The following is a 16896-nucleotide window of genomic DNA, read 5'->3' as shown; positions in this document are numbered from 1 at the left end:
GGTGGCGAGAGAGCCGCCATATTGTACGGCTATCACGCAGCTCTCCTATGTGGCCGGGTTTGCATAGCGCCGCCACGTTGTACGGCAGCCGACGTGCCGCCCCTCCGTGGGTGGGGATGCGCCTCAGCACGCCACAGCAATGACAAGGTAAGAAGTTTTGGGAATTGTTGTAGAAACAAATGCCAATGAAAAAGAAGCTGCAAAGGGCAGAAGTGGGACAAAATCAACTTCGTTCGTTCTTACGGGGGCTCCGACACATTTAAGCTAAAGAGCGCCCGCTTTGGGGTTAGACCTGGGTTTAAATCTCAATTCTGACTCGAAATAGATCATCTTTCAGGGGTTACTGTCTTTAACCTTCTTTTCTTTTTCCTTGCCATTCAAAGCACAAGCTTTACAAATTGGGACTTTAATCCAATACCTACTAATTACTAGCAGTGTTACTTTGGGCTAGTCCTTCAATTTCCAAAAGAAAGATATTAGTAACTACCCTTCCGAGTTGTCATGATCAAAGGCATCATGAAGTTAAAGCACTTTGCACAGTGTTTTGTAGAGACTATGTGCTCAGCAAATAGTGGCTAATCTTCTGATTAGGTGCTAAGAGGTAGTTGAGGCTTCACCTGGGTGGTAAAGTTTGAGATGGGCCTTAAAGATGAGAGGAAGAAAAAAACTTCTCTAAAATAGTATATCAATGTACAAATTAGTAGTTACAAAATAGTCACGGAGATGTAAAATACAGCATAGGGGATATAGCCAATAATATTGTAGTAACTGTGGATGGTGCCAGGTGGTTACTAGACTTACCTGGGGGGACATTTCGTAAATTATATAAATATCTAACCACTATGTTGTACACCTGAATCTAATATAAAATAATATTGGATGTCAACTATAAATGAAAAATTATAAATAAATAAGTAAATAAATAAAATAAGATAGTATATAAAAGTTTACATTAAGTGTCCATGTATATTTTTCTGAGAAGAGGGTCCTTAGTTTTCATTATATTGTCAAAAGGGTTCATGACCTCAGAGAAGGAAAGAACACTTTGCTTGGGCTCTAAGGAAGAACGCTAAAAAGATCCTTTAAACTTTTATCTTAGATTAGGCTCCCTGGAAACATAGTGAGGGAGAGTTGCACACTGGTATATTGGGGGGTGCTCTTTAAGGAAGTGAAGGTAGGATGAGAACCCACAAAGTGTTTGCACCTGAGGCCTCAGCTGTTCCAACAGGGAGGTCTGGAGTTAGGATGGCTTTTCACAGCCCCCCCATACAGGCAAGGGAGCCAGGTCTTTGTACTCCCTCATCAGTCATTCCTTGGCCTGGCTCTCCCCAGACCAGGAGTGAGGTGGTTTCCTGAAGCTGAGAGCAATGTCCAGTGAAGGAGGCCGCTCTCTGTGAGCCAGCTATATTGACCCAAAAGAGAAGATTTGAAAAGAGCATCCTAATAGTCACTCAAGTTTCCTTCCAGGTTTTCCAGTGCCACTATTGAGGTGAGAAAGCAGGCAAGTGACAGGGCAGATGCCCGGTAAGGCTTATTAACTCCTTCATGCTTCACATCACTGCCATCTTTGTCACCACACCAAATGGAAGGCTCTGGTTATATGCTTGACTTTACTGACTGTCAAATAGCTGCTTCTCCTCTGACCTAGCTGTGGGTTACTTCTCTCCTTCCCAGTCCTCTACTTTTGTCCTCTGGAATCCCTTTCATCTCTGTACCAGGCATGGAGAAGGAGGCTGGGATAGAGAGGCAAATGTGATTTTGAAGTGAATGCATTTACTTGCAATATATTCTATTTCTAGAGAGACTTTGCTGGGTAGATGAGTACAGCAATAGGAGATGGGAGCCCTTAATACACTGTAGGGTAGTTTACCTATGTTTCTGTGTTCCCCTCCACCCCAGTGAATAAGAACAGTGTCTCACTATTACAGGTTGCCCCTATACTTAACCCCATTTTATAATTTGACTTTATTTCTCTTTCAATCTGTATTTGCGTTTTTTCTTGATCTATCTTTCCAGAGATGTGGCGATCTTATTAAACATTTCGAAAACCTCATTTGTTTTTATTAATCTTTCTCTCTTTTAGTTCTCTGTTCACTAATTTCTGTGTGCACTTACTAAATATTTTATAAACTTTTGTGAACTTGAAATAAGATGAACCTACCTCACGCTTTTTTTCTGGTTTGGACTGGGAAACTTTGAGGTTTAAAATTCATTTATTTGATTTTTTCATAAGTTACTAATTTTAATGAGGTCAAATTTATCTTTCTTGAGTTGTGCTTTTTGCATCTTGTTTTTAATGTTCTTTTCTAATCTAAGGTCTATAAGATATTCACCTATATTTTCTAATGATTTAAAGTCTTGTTATTGACTCATGTAGAGTTGATTTTTGTGTATAGAGTGAGTTAGGGATATAATTTTCTTTCTTTCCATATGCACAACCTTATATTTTTTTCCAGCTTCATTTACTGAATAGTCAGTCTCTGCTTTCTCTGCCAATCTGATGTTATTTCTGCCATATACCAAGGTTACATGCGTGTATGGGTCTGTTTCTGGTTCTCTATTCTATCTCACTGGTCACTTTGTTTTTTTGTTTATTGGTTCCACACTCTGAATTCTTCAGTAAATTCCAACTGCCGGAAGGGCAAATATGCACTACCTTTCCTTCTTTGTTCAAAAGGGCAATTCTTGACCTTTTTCTCTTCCAGCTACATTTTAGAGTCAGCTAATCTGAATTTTGTTGGCATTTGCAATGGATCTATGGATCAATTAGAGAATTGATGCTTTTATGATGCGAAGTTTTCTTAAGTGTGAATACAGCATATCTCTCCATACATTTAAGTGCTTTTTAATATCTCTTAATAAAGTTTTATAATTTTTCTATAGTGATTTGCATGCCTTCTGTTAGGTTAACTTCTAGGTACCTGACGTTTTCTGATTCTATTGTGAATGATGTTTAAAACTATATATTTTTATTTATATTTGTACTTAAAAACTATTCTAGTTTTTGTTGCTGGTACGTAGAAATGCAATTGTATATTAATTTTACTTTCAACCATCTTGATAAAATTCTTCTATTATTTCTAGTAGTTTGTGTGAAGATTCTTTTGGATTTTCTAAGATTCATTTGGAGAAGTAATTTAAAATCCTCACACATAGAATACATATACAGCTCAAGTTGAACACACCTAGGTCATGACACAATAAATTTTCACAAATTTAACACACCTAGATCAACACATAATATTATCAGCGCTCCAAATGGCCCACTTTTGTGCCTCCTTCCGTTCTCTTCCCCGTTTTCCAAGACTAACCACTATTCTGACTTCTATCCATAGATCAGTTTTGTTAATTTTTGTACTTTTCATAAATGAAAAGTATTCTTCGTATTTGGCCTTTTTTTGCTGAACCTTATGTTTGTAAGATACATTTACATTATTTTTTACTCTTACTGCTATGTAGAGTTCCATTGAGCAAACAAAGCACTATTCTCTTGAGGGATGCTGGGTAGTTTCCAAATTTCGGCTATTATGACTAACATTGCTATGAACATTGTAGAATACGTATTTTGATGAAGATAATGTACACATTTCAGTTGGGTATGTAGGAGTACCTAGAAGTGGAATTGATGGGTCATAGAGTATGTGTGATAGGCAGAAGGCTAAGAATTCTAAGATGCCCCATGACGCTGTCCCATGCAGATACTCTTGTAATTATGTTATATTACATGACAAAAGGGATTTTGAAGATGTGATTAAGGTTACCAATCAGTTGACCACCAATGAATCCAACATTAGAATTGGGCTGAAGGAATGTGATATGAGACACCAACAGTTTCTGCTATGCTAAATATAGCATTCAGGGTTGGTGGTTATTTTTTCATTTCAATACTTTGAAAATACCACTGTATAAAAGGAATTTGTCTTTTTTTTTTTCCCCCCCTGGCTGTCTTTTGCAATATTTTCTCTTTAGGTTTAGTTTCCATTAATTTTACTATGATATGCTTAAGTGTTCTTTTTATTTATTCTGTGGGGTTCTTAGGGTCTTTCATATCTGTATCTTGATATCTTTCATGAGGTTTAGAAAATTCTCAGCCATTATCTGTTTAAATATTGCTTCTGCCCCATTCTCTTCTTTTCATCTGGGTCTCCAGTAACACACTGTATTCTTAGCACTGTATCTCTAAGTGTGTCTTCTGGTTATTAGTTGCTGTATAACAAACTGTCTCAAACTCAGTGGCATAAAATAACAACTGTTTTATTATGCTCATGGATTTCATGCATAAGGAATATTTACATGGCCAAGTAGGAATGGTTTGTATTTGCTATATGATGACTAATGCCTCAACTAGGGGTGACTTAAACAGCTAGAAGCTGGATTCATCTGAGTGTTTTTTTAACCTAGTGCCTGGGTTGGGATACCTTGAAGACTAGGCTCAGCCTAAGATTGTTAAACAGAGCCTCTCTATACATGGCCTCTCTATGGGGTGTGGACTTCTCACACATGGTAGCTGGGTTCTGAGAGGAAGTTACTCAAGAGGGAGCATCTAGAAAACAAGCATTCTAAGAGAATCAGCGGAAGCTACATGGCCCTTTATGATCTAGCCTTGGAAGTCATATAGCATCATTTCTACCACATTTTTGGTGGACATATGTCCTCACCTCTTGTTGGATAGAGTCAGTGATTTTAGAATTGTATTTTAAAGCCACCATAGTTTCCCACCCTTTCTTTAATATTTTCCATACTTTATTTTGTTTTCTGACCTGTCTTCTAGTTTATTAATTCTTTCTTCAGTGTATTTAATGTACCATTAAACACAACCAATGGATACACCTCCCTCAGTTATTGTATTTTTCAGTTCTAAGCTTTCCATTTGTTTCTCTTTTTATCCTTCCCATACTATGCTAAAATTTTCAATTTTGACTTTTATTTCCTTGAGTGTTTCAGTATATTTAGCATACTTATTTTGCTATTTTGTGACTAATGACTCCATTATCTGAATTCCTCAAGTATGCCTTTCTATTGTCTGATATTTCTATTGTCTGATTACTCTCTGTCTCCTTGTGTGCCTGATTGCTTTTTATAGATTTCAGGATATTTTATATGAATAGTTAAAAATAATTTTAGGATTTGCTTATCTACTCACATACAAATTTTCAAATCAGCTTGTTTATTTCCAAACAAAAACTTGGCTTTTTTTTTTTTTTTTTTTGCGTTAAATTTATATATTAACTTGGGGAGAATTCACCTCTTCATCATGTTGAGTCATCCCATCCAAGAACATGTGATATCCTTCTATTTATTCATGTCCATTTAAAAAGTCTTATTCATATACGTTTTGTACATTTCTTATTAAGTTCGTTTGTAGGTATTTTATCTGTTTTGTTGCTCTTTTCCAGTACTTCATTTAACTGTTTTCTTTTTATTGAAGGCTATTAATTTTTGTTCATTAATTTGTATCCTGGTACCATACTGCATTCTTTTATTATTGATATTTAATTTTTTATTAATTTTGGGGGAATTTCCAGATATATTACCTCTTCCTTTCTATTTCTTATGTCTCTTGTCAAATTACATTGGCTGGTACTTCAAACTCAATATTAAATAATAGTGTAGCTAATGGGCATCTCTGTCTTGTTCCTGAATAGCAGAAATGCATCCAGTGTTTCTCCACTAAGTCATGTGTTAAGAAAAGGGTAACTGGTACACTGAAAACTATAAGACTGATGAAAGAAATTGAAGAAGACATAGATAATGAAAAGACAGTTCATGATATGGATTAGAAGAATTAATATTGTTAAAATATCCACACTACCCAATGCAGTCTACAGATCGAGTGCAATCCCTGTAAAAATTGCAACCCTTATTTTTCACAAAAATAGAACAAACAACTCTAAAATTTGTATGAAACCACAAAAGACCCCGAATAACCAAAACGATCTTGAGAAAGAAGAATAAAGCTGGAGGCATCACAGTTCCTGATTTTAAACTGTATTACAAAGCTATAGTAATCAAAATAGTATTGGCATAACAATAGACATAAAGATCAATGGAACAGAGTAGAAAGCCCAGGAATAAACCCATGCAAAAACGGTCACTTAATTTACTACAAAGGAGCCAATTATATAGAATAGGAAAAGGGCAGTCTCTTCAGTAAATGATGTTAGGAAAACTGGACAACAACATACAAAAGAATGAAACTGGACCACTATCTTGCACCATACACAAAAATTAACTCAAAGTGGATTAAAGAATTGAATGTAAGAGCTGACCATGAAACTCCTCAAAAAAAAAAATAGGCAGTAAGCATCTTGATATCACTCTTGGCAATAATTTTTTGGATTTGACACCAAAGCAAAGGCAACAAAAGCAAAATTAAACAAGTAGGACTGCATCAAACTAAAGCCTCTGCACAGCAAAGGAAACTGTCAAGAAAATGAAAAGGCCAGCTACTGAATGGGAGAAAATATTTGCAAATCATATGTCTGATAAGGGGTCAATGTCCAAAACATATAAAGAACTCATACAATTCAATAGTAAAAAAGTAAACAGTCCAATTGAAAAATGGGCAGAGGATCTGAATAGACATTTTTCCAAGGAAGACATACAAATAGCCCACAGGTACATGAAAAAATAGTCACCAGGGAAATGCGAATCAAAACCACAATGAGATATCACCTTACACCTGTTACAATAGCTATTATCAAAAAGAAATAACAATGTTGGCGAGGGTGTAAAAAAAATGGAACCTTTGTACAGTGGTGGTGGGAATGTAAATTGGTGCAGCCACTATGCAAAACAGTATGGAGGTTTCTCAAAAAATTAAAAATTGAACTACCTTATGACCCAGCAATTCCACTTCTAGGTACAGTAAGTCTTCACTTAATGTTGTCAATAGGTTATTAGAACTACAATGAAACAATGCATAACAAAACCAATTTTACCTAGACTAATTGATATGAACAAGAGTTAAATTCCTACAGCATCTCATCAACAGTATAATGAAATGATGTTGAACAGATGACATTATTTGAGGACCTGCTGTATTTATTCAAAGAAAATGAAAACACAAATTCAAAAAGATATATGCACCCCCATGTTCATGCATCATTATTTACAATAGCCAAGTTATGGAAACCACCTAAGTCCATTGATGGATGAATGGATAAAACAATTGTGATATACTATATATATTCAGCCATAAAAAAGAATAAAATCTTGCCATTTGCAACAACATGAATGGACCCTGACAGCATTATGCTGAGTGAAATAAGTCAGACAGAGAAAGACAAATACCGTATGACCTCACTTACATGTGAAATCTAAAAAACTGAGCTCAGATATTGAGAACACATCAGTGGTTGCCAGAGGTGAGGGGAATGGGTGAAGGGGGTCAAAAGGTACAAAATTCCATTTATAAATAAGTCATGGGGATGTAATGTACAGCATGGTGACTATAATTAATATTGTGTTGCATATTTGAAAGTTGCTAAGAGAATAAATCTTAAAGATGTCATCTCCAGGAAAAGAATTATGTAACTATGTATGGTAATGGATGCTAAGTAGACTTACTGTGGTGATCATTTCACAATGTACACAAATATTGAATCATTATGTTGTATGCCTGAAACTGTTATTATAATGTGGTATGTCATGTATAACTCAATAAAAAAATAGCCATTGGTAACTATTAATTTTTTTACCATGTTAGGAATGTGTGTTGAATTTATTAATTTCCTTTTCAGTTTCTATTGAGATGATAATTTAAATTTTCTCCTCAGATCAATTACTGTAGTCAATAATATTTGGGGGTGGGTGTGGCACCTTTTCTACCTTGCACAAAGGAATTAGGTGTTCCCTAGATATCTGCATGGCTTACTCTCACTTTCTATGCTTCTTTGCTCAAGGTCACTTTTTCAATGAGGTCTATCCTAACTATCCCATTTAAATTGCACATTCTATCCTTCATCGGGACTCCTAGTCCCCCACTCCCTGTTCTATTTTCTAACGTGCACTTACCACTTTCTAATATACTATCTATTTATCACGTTTATTATATGTTGTTTATCTCCATTAGAAGTATTCTCCAGAAGATAGGGATTTTTGTCCTTTCAAAAAATTATTTTTACTGATATATTTTTAATGCCTACAGTACTGCCTGGCACATAGTAAGCACTAAAAAAAGAAAAAAAAAAATGTTGAAGTGAATGAATGAGATTGGAGCCTATCAAGGAATACTGAGAGGGAACATTTGAAATTGAGCCTCCTATTCAAGAAGAACTTGAAGTTAAGAATTTTAACATTATTTCTAGATGAGGTTATATTTACAGTCATTGAAATACAGGAAATAGATTGGAAGACTTTCCTTGTAGAACTTGTACACTTTGTTCCAGGAGTAGGTGTCATAGCTTGTAGGGTTCCATGAATTAACGCATTGTATTAATCCTGTGATTATTTGTGAATAGCTCAATTATGTTACACTGCGTTTTGTATCTTAAAAGCATTACTTGGTTCAATATAAACATTTAAAATATGTTTTCATGTTTAAGTTTATACTAGAAACCTCAAGAAAAGTAGCAAGAGTGGCCCAACTTTTCTCAACTTCTGAGTGGCCCTGGCAGAGATGGGTTGCTCGCTCACCTTCCACTGAAGCTCCATCTTCTCCTGAACTACTATTGAGCCCTTTCCTAAATGTGTCACCTGCATCTTTAATTGATTTGCCAGTTTGAGCTGTAGTTTAGAGAGAATTTTTGCTATAAAGAGTTAAAATATCAGAGCATTTTAACCATTCTAATATTTAGAAATAGGAATTTGAGACAAATTAGATTTTTTCTAATAGAAATGTTCTAAGCCTAAAGCCCTAAAGGGGAGTGAGGAAACCAATTAACTTTAGTTTAAATAACCATGTCTTAAGTAGCAAATGAACCAAGTTCTATTGTTAAAGAACAACTGTATTAAATCCTAAAAGGTTGGCTTCAAAATGGCATTACTGCAGTGGTTTCATGTTTTACTAATGAACTGTTTCTATTGGTCACTATACTTCTGTTTGTAGTCTTACTGGGCATTGTTATTGAGAATAGACGAGAGGAAAGATTGAGAGATCAAAGATAGAATAATTGTGTGTAATTGTCATTGATTTTCCTCTTGTTAGTAACTTTTCTTTTTTAAGCAACAAACAAAAAAGCGAATCATTTTATTCCTGGGGAAAAATAGTACAAGAAAATGTGAAAACAGCTTAATTTCTTATTCTAAAACTTGTATTGTAAAACTTAATTATCAGACCTTGTAGAATAGTATACGATTTTCTGTTTGTGTTTGTTATTTGAAAATAATGTATTTATGGCTTCTTTTCAGCCCAGGAGGCGCATGAGGCTCCATCCATGGACTATGTGGCAGTAGTCGGGGTGGGTGAGGTAGTGAATGGCAGCATGTGCTCCCTGGTGGCAGGGGTGGTTCTGGCCCAGTACATACTCACCTTGAAGAGGAAGATGGGGTGGAAGACCAAGATCACTGAGATGCTTACATCCACACCTTGCATCTCTGGATATTGCGTGCCACCTACGCTCTTGTTCTAGGACAAATTCAAGGACAGAAGAACGAAGAGTACCTTAAGGAAGATTGGATAACCAGGAAATAATTAATCAAGATTCTGCTGTATATGTGAAAATGACACTAGAATTCCAGAAAATTTCAATTCACATCAAGAAGCCTGCAAGAGTAGAACAAATTACCTGTGGTCTTATCAAAGGAGGAGCTGTCAAGCTTCAGATAACAGATTTTGATATGACACTGAGTAGATTTTCCTATGAAGGGAAACGATGCACAACATGTCATAATGTCATTGACAACTGTAAGTTGGTTTCAGAGGAATGTGAATAAAAGTTACTGCAAGTAAAGGAAAAATATGCTATTGAAATTGATCCTGTTCTTACCGTGGAAGAGAAGTACCCTTATGTGGTAGAGTGGTACACTAAATCACATTGTTTGCTTTGTTGAGCAGGCTTTTTTACCAAAAGCTAAACTTAAAGAAATTGTGGCAGAATCTGGCATTATGTTCAAGGAAGGATATGAGAATTCCTTTGGTAAGCTCCAACACGGACGGTATTCCTGTATTCATACTTTTGGCTGGTATCAGTGATGAAATAGAGATTATTCATCAAGCTGGTGTTTATTATCCAAGTGTCAAAGTAGTGTCTGACTTCATGGATTTTGATGACAATGGGGTGCTCAAAGGACTTAAAGGAGAACAAATGCATGTATTTAACAAACATGATGTTGCCTTGAATACAGAATATCTCAATCAACTGAAATATAATAGCAACATAATTCTGCTGGGACTTAATGGCAGGTGGAGTAGTGAATATTGAACACATTCTGAAAATTGGATATCTAAATTATAGAGTGGATGGGGTTTTAGAAAGGTACATGGACTCTTTCTGGTAAAAAATGAATCATTGGAAGTAGCCAAATCTTACAGAAGAGTCTATAAATAAGAGCAGTCTTGTATCAATTGCACCAACAGGAGAGATGTCTTCTTGAACATCTCTCCTGTTGGTGCAATTGATACAAGACTGCTCGTGCATTTATCTTGTGGAAAGACTTTTATTTATAATATATTCTTGCTCTTGAAGTCTTTCCACTACATTACCGAAGTATTTTCAGGCATGTTGAACCCATCAACTGGAAGCTCCCTTTTCTACACCTCTCTCAACACACTCCTTACCATATTTTTTAATATTTAAAAAAAAAAAATCTTAGGCAGAATTTGAAAAATAACTCCCTACATTTCTAGAGTGAATTTTGTAGTTTAATGTTATCATGAAGTTTTTGAGGAGACTTTACACTGGAAAATTTTTATGTGCATGATTTTTAAGTACGGCCATTTTTGTAATTTTGGGTGCATTATGCTGATGGTATCACTAGCTCCTGAAATTGAGTTATATTGGTTATTTTGTTTTGGAAAAATTACTTACCAGAAAATATTGGCACTCGGTGTTTGAAAAATCTTGGTATCCACATGTCACTAATCATTATAAAATATTCTCTATTGATGTACTGATAATAAACATGAAATTAAAAGTCTTTTTAGTTCTAAAAAATAATATAGTTATGATGATTGAGGTTACTATTTATAACTACAATGACAACATTTCAGCCAATGTCTATAAAGATTAAAGCAGTCATCAACAATGTATTAATAAAGTATATATTATTCTGAAATCTGGTGGTGAATTACTGTCTGCAGATGCATGTTGGATAAGTTTATGTAATAGAGCAGAAAGAACATGAGTATGGCAAACAGTTTGAAGCCAGACCATGGAAGGCTTTAAATGCTGTGCTCAAAGGTTTAACCTCTTCTTCTCATGTCTTCTCTTGTTCTTTCTCTTCATGTGTCACCTTTGTGACCTTAGGAAAGTAAGTTAACCTTGCTGAGACTCTCTCCTTATCTGTAACGTGGGGACAATAGTCCTATATTACGGATAGGCTAGAATTAATGGAGGTAAAGCTTGTGACTGAGGCAAACAGTGGGAGCTTAATAAAGATTGGCATTAGTGTTGTTTTCTAGAAAGCTTTCTGCTCTCCCTTCTTAACCAATTCTGCACATCACTGTCACAGCCTGTGTTTTACTAGTTTTGCTGTGTTCTTGGGAGAACCTTTTTTATTTCCTTGTGGTATTTTTTGGAAGAAGTCTAAAAAAAACCACTATGGAATTTACCAAAATGGAAAAGAGCATGGAGTGACAGAAAAGAGCAAAAAGAGTTAAAAGGGTTGATATATCAAAGCTTCGACTTTCTGGAGATACTTTTTTCTTCAAAACATAGCTACTGCCTTTGCTGGCAACATGGCCTGGGCCTTGTTCTAATTATTTATGCAAATCAAAACTTTTTATTTCTGTAAAGGACTTGGTGAGATGATGCTATAGGAAAATCCAGTGGATTTCCATTATTGTTTGCTGAATAGCAATCCTATTTTGTAGCAAGAGGAAAAGAATTTTGCAGAATGCTCCTCCACCCCTACATAGAAATTACATAATATTATGTTTGTGTTGAAAGTTTTTCTTCCAAAATGTCATAACCCCATGCAAAAGAGAATTAAAATCCTGTTATTTTAATTTATATCTAGCCACAAGATAAGTAAAGTTATCATTGAAATTCTAATTAAATAGCATGATTGACTAAGGTAGCACATCAAAGAAGAGAAGTGAATATGATAAGTCGAAGACTTATTAATTAGTCTGCGTGGAAGAAATTCCAGGGATGTCAAGCTGAGCCTGCTGCAAGGAGAAAAGAAGCAGACAAGAAAATGTTCGCTTCTTTGAAGTTAGGAACTGAGATAGTGATGGAGGTAATTGTGTCTGACTGGATCTAGTAATGAAGAGCTGTAAATCAGACCTCAGAATCGAAGGAAAGATTCAAGTAACGAATGTGGCTCTCCCCCTCCCCCCCCCGCTGTGAAGAAACAGAATGCAGAGTGCACTAATTGACCTAGCCTATTTCCCAGTAGTTCTCTGTTATTATTTATTAATTTTTAATTTCTGAATTATTTACGTCCTGGGAAATTATTCTTGACAGCCTGTTAGGCGTGCCAAAGTTAATGGAGGATGAAAGGACTGGTACCAGAATTAGCAGGGATGTAGTCACAGGCTACTGGATTTAATGATTTTGGGAAGAAAAATTGATTTCACACAGCGTGTCACTTTATACTACTTTAGGGATACACCAGCTATTTGATTAATTGAGGAATAACCAATTCAAAGTATATTTGAAGTGTAAATGAGTCACACTGCTCAGCTGTTTATTTTTCCCCCTTTCTGAGAGATCTGAAATTTCTTGAAGCTGATGATTAAAAGCTGATGAAGACACACTTGCACACTTTGAGTGCACACCTGTTTGATTTGTGTTAAACTCGGAAGGAAAACCCTAATACAAGGGAAGATATTTTCACCTTTCTTCTTTCTCCCCTCTAATTTCTTTATGTGATTTCTTTACTCCAGCACGTGGCACAGCAGTAGTTACAATCCACAACCCTGAAGAACGAGGCTCAAGAAAATTTCTGATTTGGTTTATGGTGTATGCGCACAAGCAGAAGCAGTGCTTGCTAATGAACAGAAGGAACAAATGGAAGAAAATGTATTAGAAGAAAACAATGACTTTAATGAATAAGGGAAGAGGATTCGTCTATTGGGAAGATGAGTGAGGCAAAAATACATCATCACCCTCCAGCCTGAAAGCTCTGTGTCACTCATGACTGTTCCCTTTCTGGCCAACGTCATTGGCCTTGGTGTCTCTAATGCCACCATCTTTGTTCATCTCTTTTTGGCCTAGCCCTCCAACTGGTCTCCTAAAGTCTAATCTCCCTCTTCCACCATGTTCCATACAGGTGCTTCTCCAAGTTTGGTGAACACACAGATCTGTAGGTTTAGAATCAGTGGCTCAGGGAGCTGGGGGAGGCGGAGGGGTGGGGCCTGAGATTTTGCATTTCCAATAAGCTCCCAGGTGAAGCTCATGGTGCTGGTTCTTGACCAGCCTTTGAGCAGCAAGGTCCTCCAAAACTCTGACAAACTCATTTTCTTTAAAACACTGTTTTTAACCATGTAACTCTCATTCAGAAACCTTAAGGAATTCCCAGTATCTACAATTAAACACAGATTCCTTAGTCTGGCATTCAGGATCCTCCTAATAAGATCACAACTTGTCCTTCTGGATGTATGCTACTTTCCCCAGCTCTGTGCTGTTGTTTATGCTGTTCCTTCTTCCTGAATTACTTCTGTCTTTGGAAATCCTATCAATGCCTCAAGGTGTACTTCAAATACCTTAAAGTATCGCTAATGTCTTCTAACCTTTTCCAATCCACAAGATGCAAGTGCTCCTTCAAATTCTTTCTCTTATACTTTAGTTTTACCTCTTCTTGCCATGTGTTATCTTCAAACTTATATTAACACTATAATGTACTTATTTCTCCCTCCGCACATAAGGATTGTGAGTTATATCAGGGTGGGGACTGTGTCTTATCTTTGTAGCCTTCCTAAGTACAGGTATAGCACACAGAGTATGTATCTAACAAATATTTAGTTAAACTGAAGTGAACTCAGAATAGGGACTGCCATGAAGCCATGAATCCGGAGGCGCTTTCTGCTTTGTCTAGACTGTGTGTGTGTGTGTGTGTGTGTGTGTGTATTCTCCTCCAAAGGATTTAAAAATCCTTAAAGCCTTTGCCGTTCACCCACATTTCCCTCCCTACCCACCATGCTTATGCCCTATACCCATTTTTCAGCATTGTACCGGTTCTCAAAACGTTGCTTCTACTTGTCCTAGACTCCTTAAGGGTAAGATTCAACAACGTATTTAACAAACTTATCCCAACACTAAAAATTGTCCCCATGTTCTTTCCTCTTCCTTTCTTCCCTCTTTTTTCTCTTTATGTATCTCATGCCCTTATCCTGCCACAATTTTCGTCCTTAACCCCTATACCCTACCAAATACAGCAGGAAAAAACATTTTTTTAAAAAAAAATCTAACTTCATATCTACCATAAAGATTCAGACAAAAATAAACCACAATAAGCAATTTATTTTTTAATCCCCAGATCAAATGTGATACTTTCATCTCTTCCCTTTATGTATTCATTTTTCCTTACTTTGTTAGAGATCTGTGTATTGTAATACTTTTCCTTTGTATTATGGCAACAGTTTTGACATATATTTTCCTTGCTAGATGGTGAAATCCTTGAGGGGAAGCTTATTTTGTTCACTTTATCTTATTTAAGATCTCTCTGCAGAAAGAAGAAAGGTATAAATAAAATGCATTTTATTTGTCTTTTAAACTCCAGTTTCCAGCATTTGGAAGATTCTCTATTAGGAATCATTGAGCCCTGGCTGCTCCATTCTGCAGAATCAGTGAATGAAATAATTTTGAATTTACGTGATTGTTGTAGATTGTTTTCACTGACCTTTGGAATCACAGTTTAAACAGCTGGTAGCCACACTGCGGCTGTGGAGTCTGGAGGATGCCCCTAAAGATCCATAGCCATTCATTATTGGTCAAGCCCCGATGCAAGTCTTATAGTGAGAGAGTTATTTTACTGGGTTCCTGGTTACATGATTCATGTATTATCCACACTATTCAGCTATTAAGGCCAGATAACTGTCTAAAATGAACAGGCAGATTTTTACTTAATAATGGTTCTAAGACTCACTGAGAGCAACCTCCTTAGAGAACAGGCAGTCAAAGGGAGTTCCAATGGCAGTATATGAATAATACTTAAAAGGCCCAAACCTGTAGCTGGTAACATAAAGTAAAGAGAAAATATGGAAAACTGTTTGGATGGAATGTTTTTAGCTGACATATTAAATATAGAAACTCTTTTGGTGGGATGTTTATAACTATATCAGCATAGGAATGAGGAGTGATTCAAACTATTAGTTATTAAGGAATATTACAAAGCAAAAAAACAGTATTGTTCTGGTATAAGGACAGACCAATGGAACAGATAGAAAGCTCAGAAATAGATCTGTGTGTATATGGGAATTTGATACATGATAAATGTGGTACCACAAAAAAAATGAGAAAAGTGCCTTGTTTGGCATTAGGAAAACGGGCTCATTACTTGGAGAAACAGCTGGACGTTTGCCTTATACTATATGAAGATGGACTGTACATGGGTTAAAAAACTTAAGTGAGAAAGTTAAAAATACAGAGCCAGTAGAAGAAAATGAAGAATATTTTTGAGAAATTTAATAAACCATAAAATCACAAATAATAAATGAAAAATTGATGATTTAACTACATCAGTATTAAGGCTTTTTTTGTTCAACTAAGGATACCAAAAACGGAGGAAATAGCAGCAGCATTAAAAGCTAACAAGGGATTTATATCTAGATCAATGCTGTCCACTATAAATATAATGTGAACCACGTGTGGATTTAAAATACTCCATCAATCACATTAAAAAATGAAAAAAAAACAAAAAAAAACAAACCCCAGATGAAATTAGTTTACACAATATACCAAAATATTAGCATTTCAATATGTAATCCAAAAAGAAAATCATTAATGAGATATTTAAAATTTTTTTATACTAAGCACAAAGGGTGCCAAAGCAATGTATACTCATTTTAAGAAAGGTGAAAAAACAAAATTGTAATACTCAATATATATTGATAACAAAAGATGAATACAAGTCATGTGTACACAATTTTTTGGCACCCCTAGTATTTAAAATCTGTTGTGTGTTTTACACTTAATAGCACATCCCAATTTCTTTAATAAATTTTCATTGGAAAGATATCTATATATTTCATGAAAAGTAGACTTACATGCCCAGTTATCCCAAACATACTTAAATTTTTCCAATAAATATATTAAGTTCTAAAAAATATTTTTCTTTAGTACTTGCATCCATGGTGACAAAACTGATTCATTGTTTTAGAAGAATTGATTTGACCTGCAAGCAGAAGCATATCAGTTTCAAAACTATATTAATTCATGTTAAGTAAATTTACTAACTGTTGTGTCAACTTAATATTAACATTGAGTTCAAAAGGGTATTGAATAATTTGAAAAGCAATTCTAAATATACCAAGATTAACAAAGCAGTCTTCAAATTTTTTCTTGTTTTTTCTTTTTGCAATCAAATTATATAATGCTATTATGGTTAGACTTGCCTGCACTTTGATACATGTTAGAAAAATGTGTAACATTATTGTTATTGATTTGAATTATGAAGAGTTTCAATTTCAACATAAATTCTTGTACCTGTCTGGCTAGGTAAAAATAACCTTTTTTTGGCATTTTCAATTTAGTTTGTTCATGTGTAGTTTGATATCTGTGAGAAAATGTAAATTGCACCATTGTTTTCTGTGTTTGATTATTGAACATTTAGCAAGAATTTCTCCTGTTT

General features: G+C 35.4%; 1 long non-coding RNA gene and 1 pseudogene across 1 annotated transcript; both read left to right on the top strand.

Annotated features, from left to right (window-relative positions):
* Positions 1–11: 11 nt before the first annotated feature.
* On the top strand, positions 12–14820 carry LOC109452753 (uncharacterized). The gene is made up of 2 exons (XR_012493085.2): positions 12–147; positions 12992–14820. It is a non-coding gene; the product is annotated as an uncharacterized LOC109452753 (long non-coding RNA).
* LOC109452752 (cytosolic 5'-nucleotidase 3A pseudogene) lies at positions 9568–11217 on the top strand (annotated as a pseudogene).
* Positions 14821–16896: the final 2076 nt, after the last annotated feature.

Source organism: Rhinolophus sinicus, chromosome 1 (assembly GCF_057876585.1).
Source record: "Rhinolophus sinicus isolate RSI-liver-muscle chromosome 1, RSI-T2T, whole genome shotgun sequence".
In the NCBI taxonomy this organism is placed as follows: Eukaryota; Metazoa; Chordata; class Mammalia; order Chiroptera; family Rhinolophidae; genus Rhinolophus; species Rhinolophus sinicus.
The sequence above is the reverse complement of the archived record's forward strand: the minus strand, read 5'-3'. Positions and strand labels throughout refer to the sequence as shown.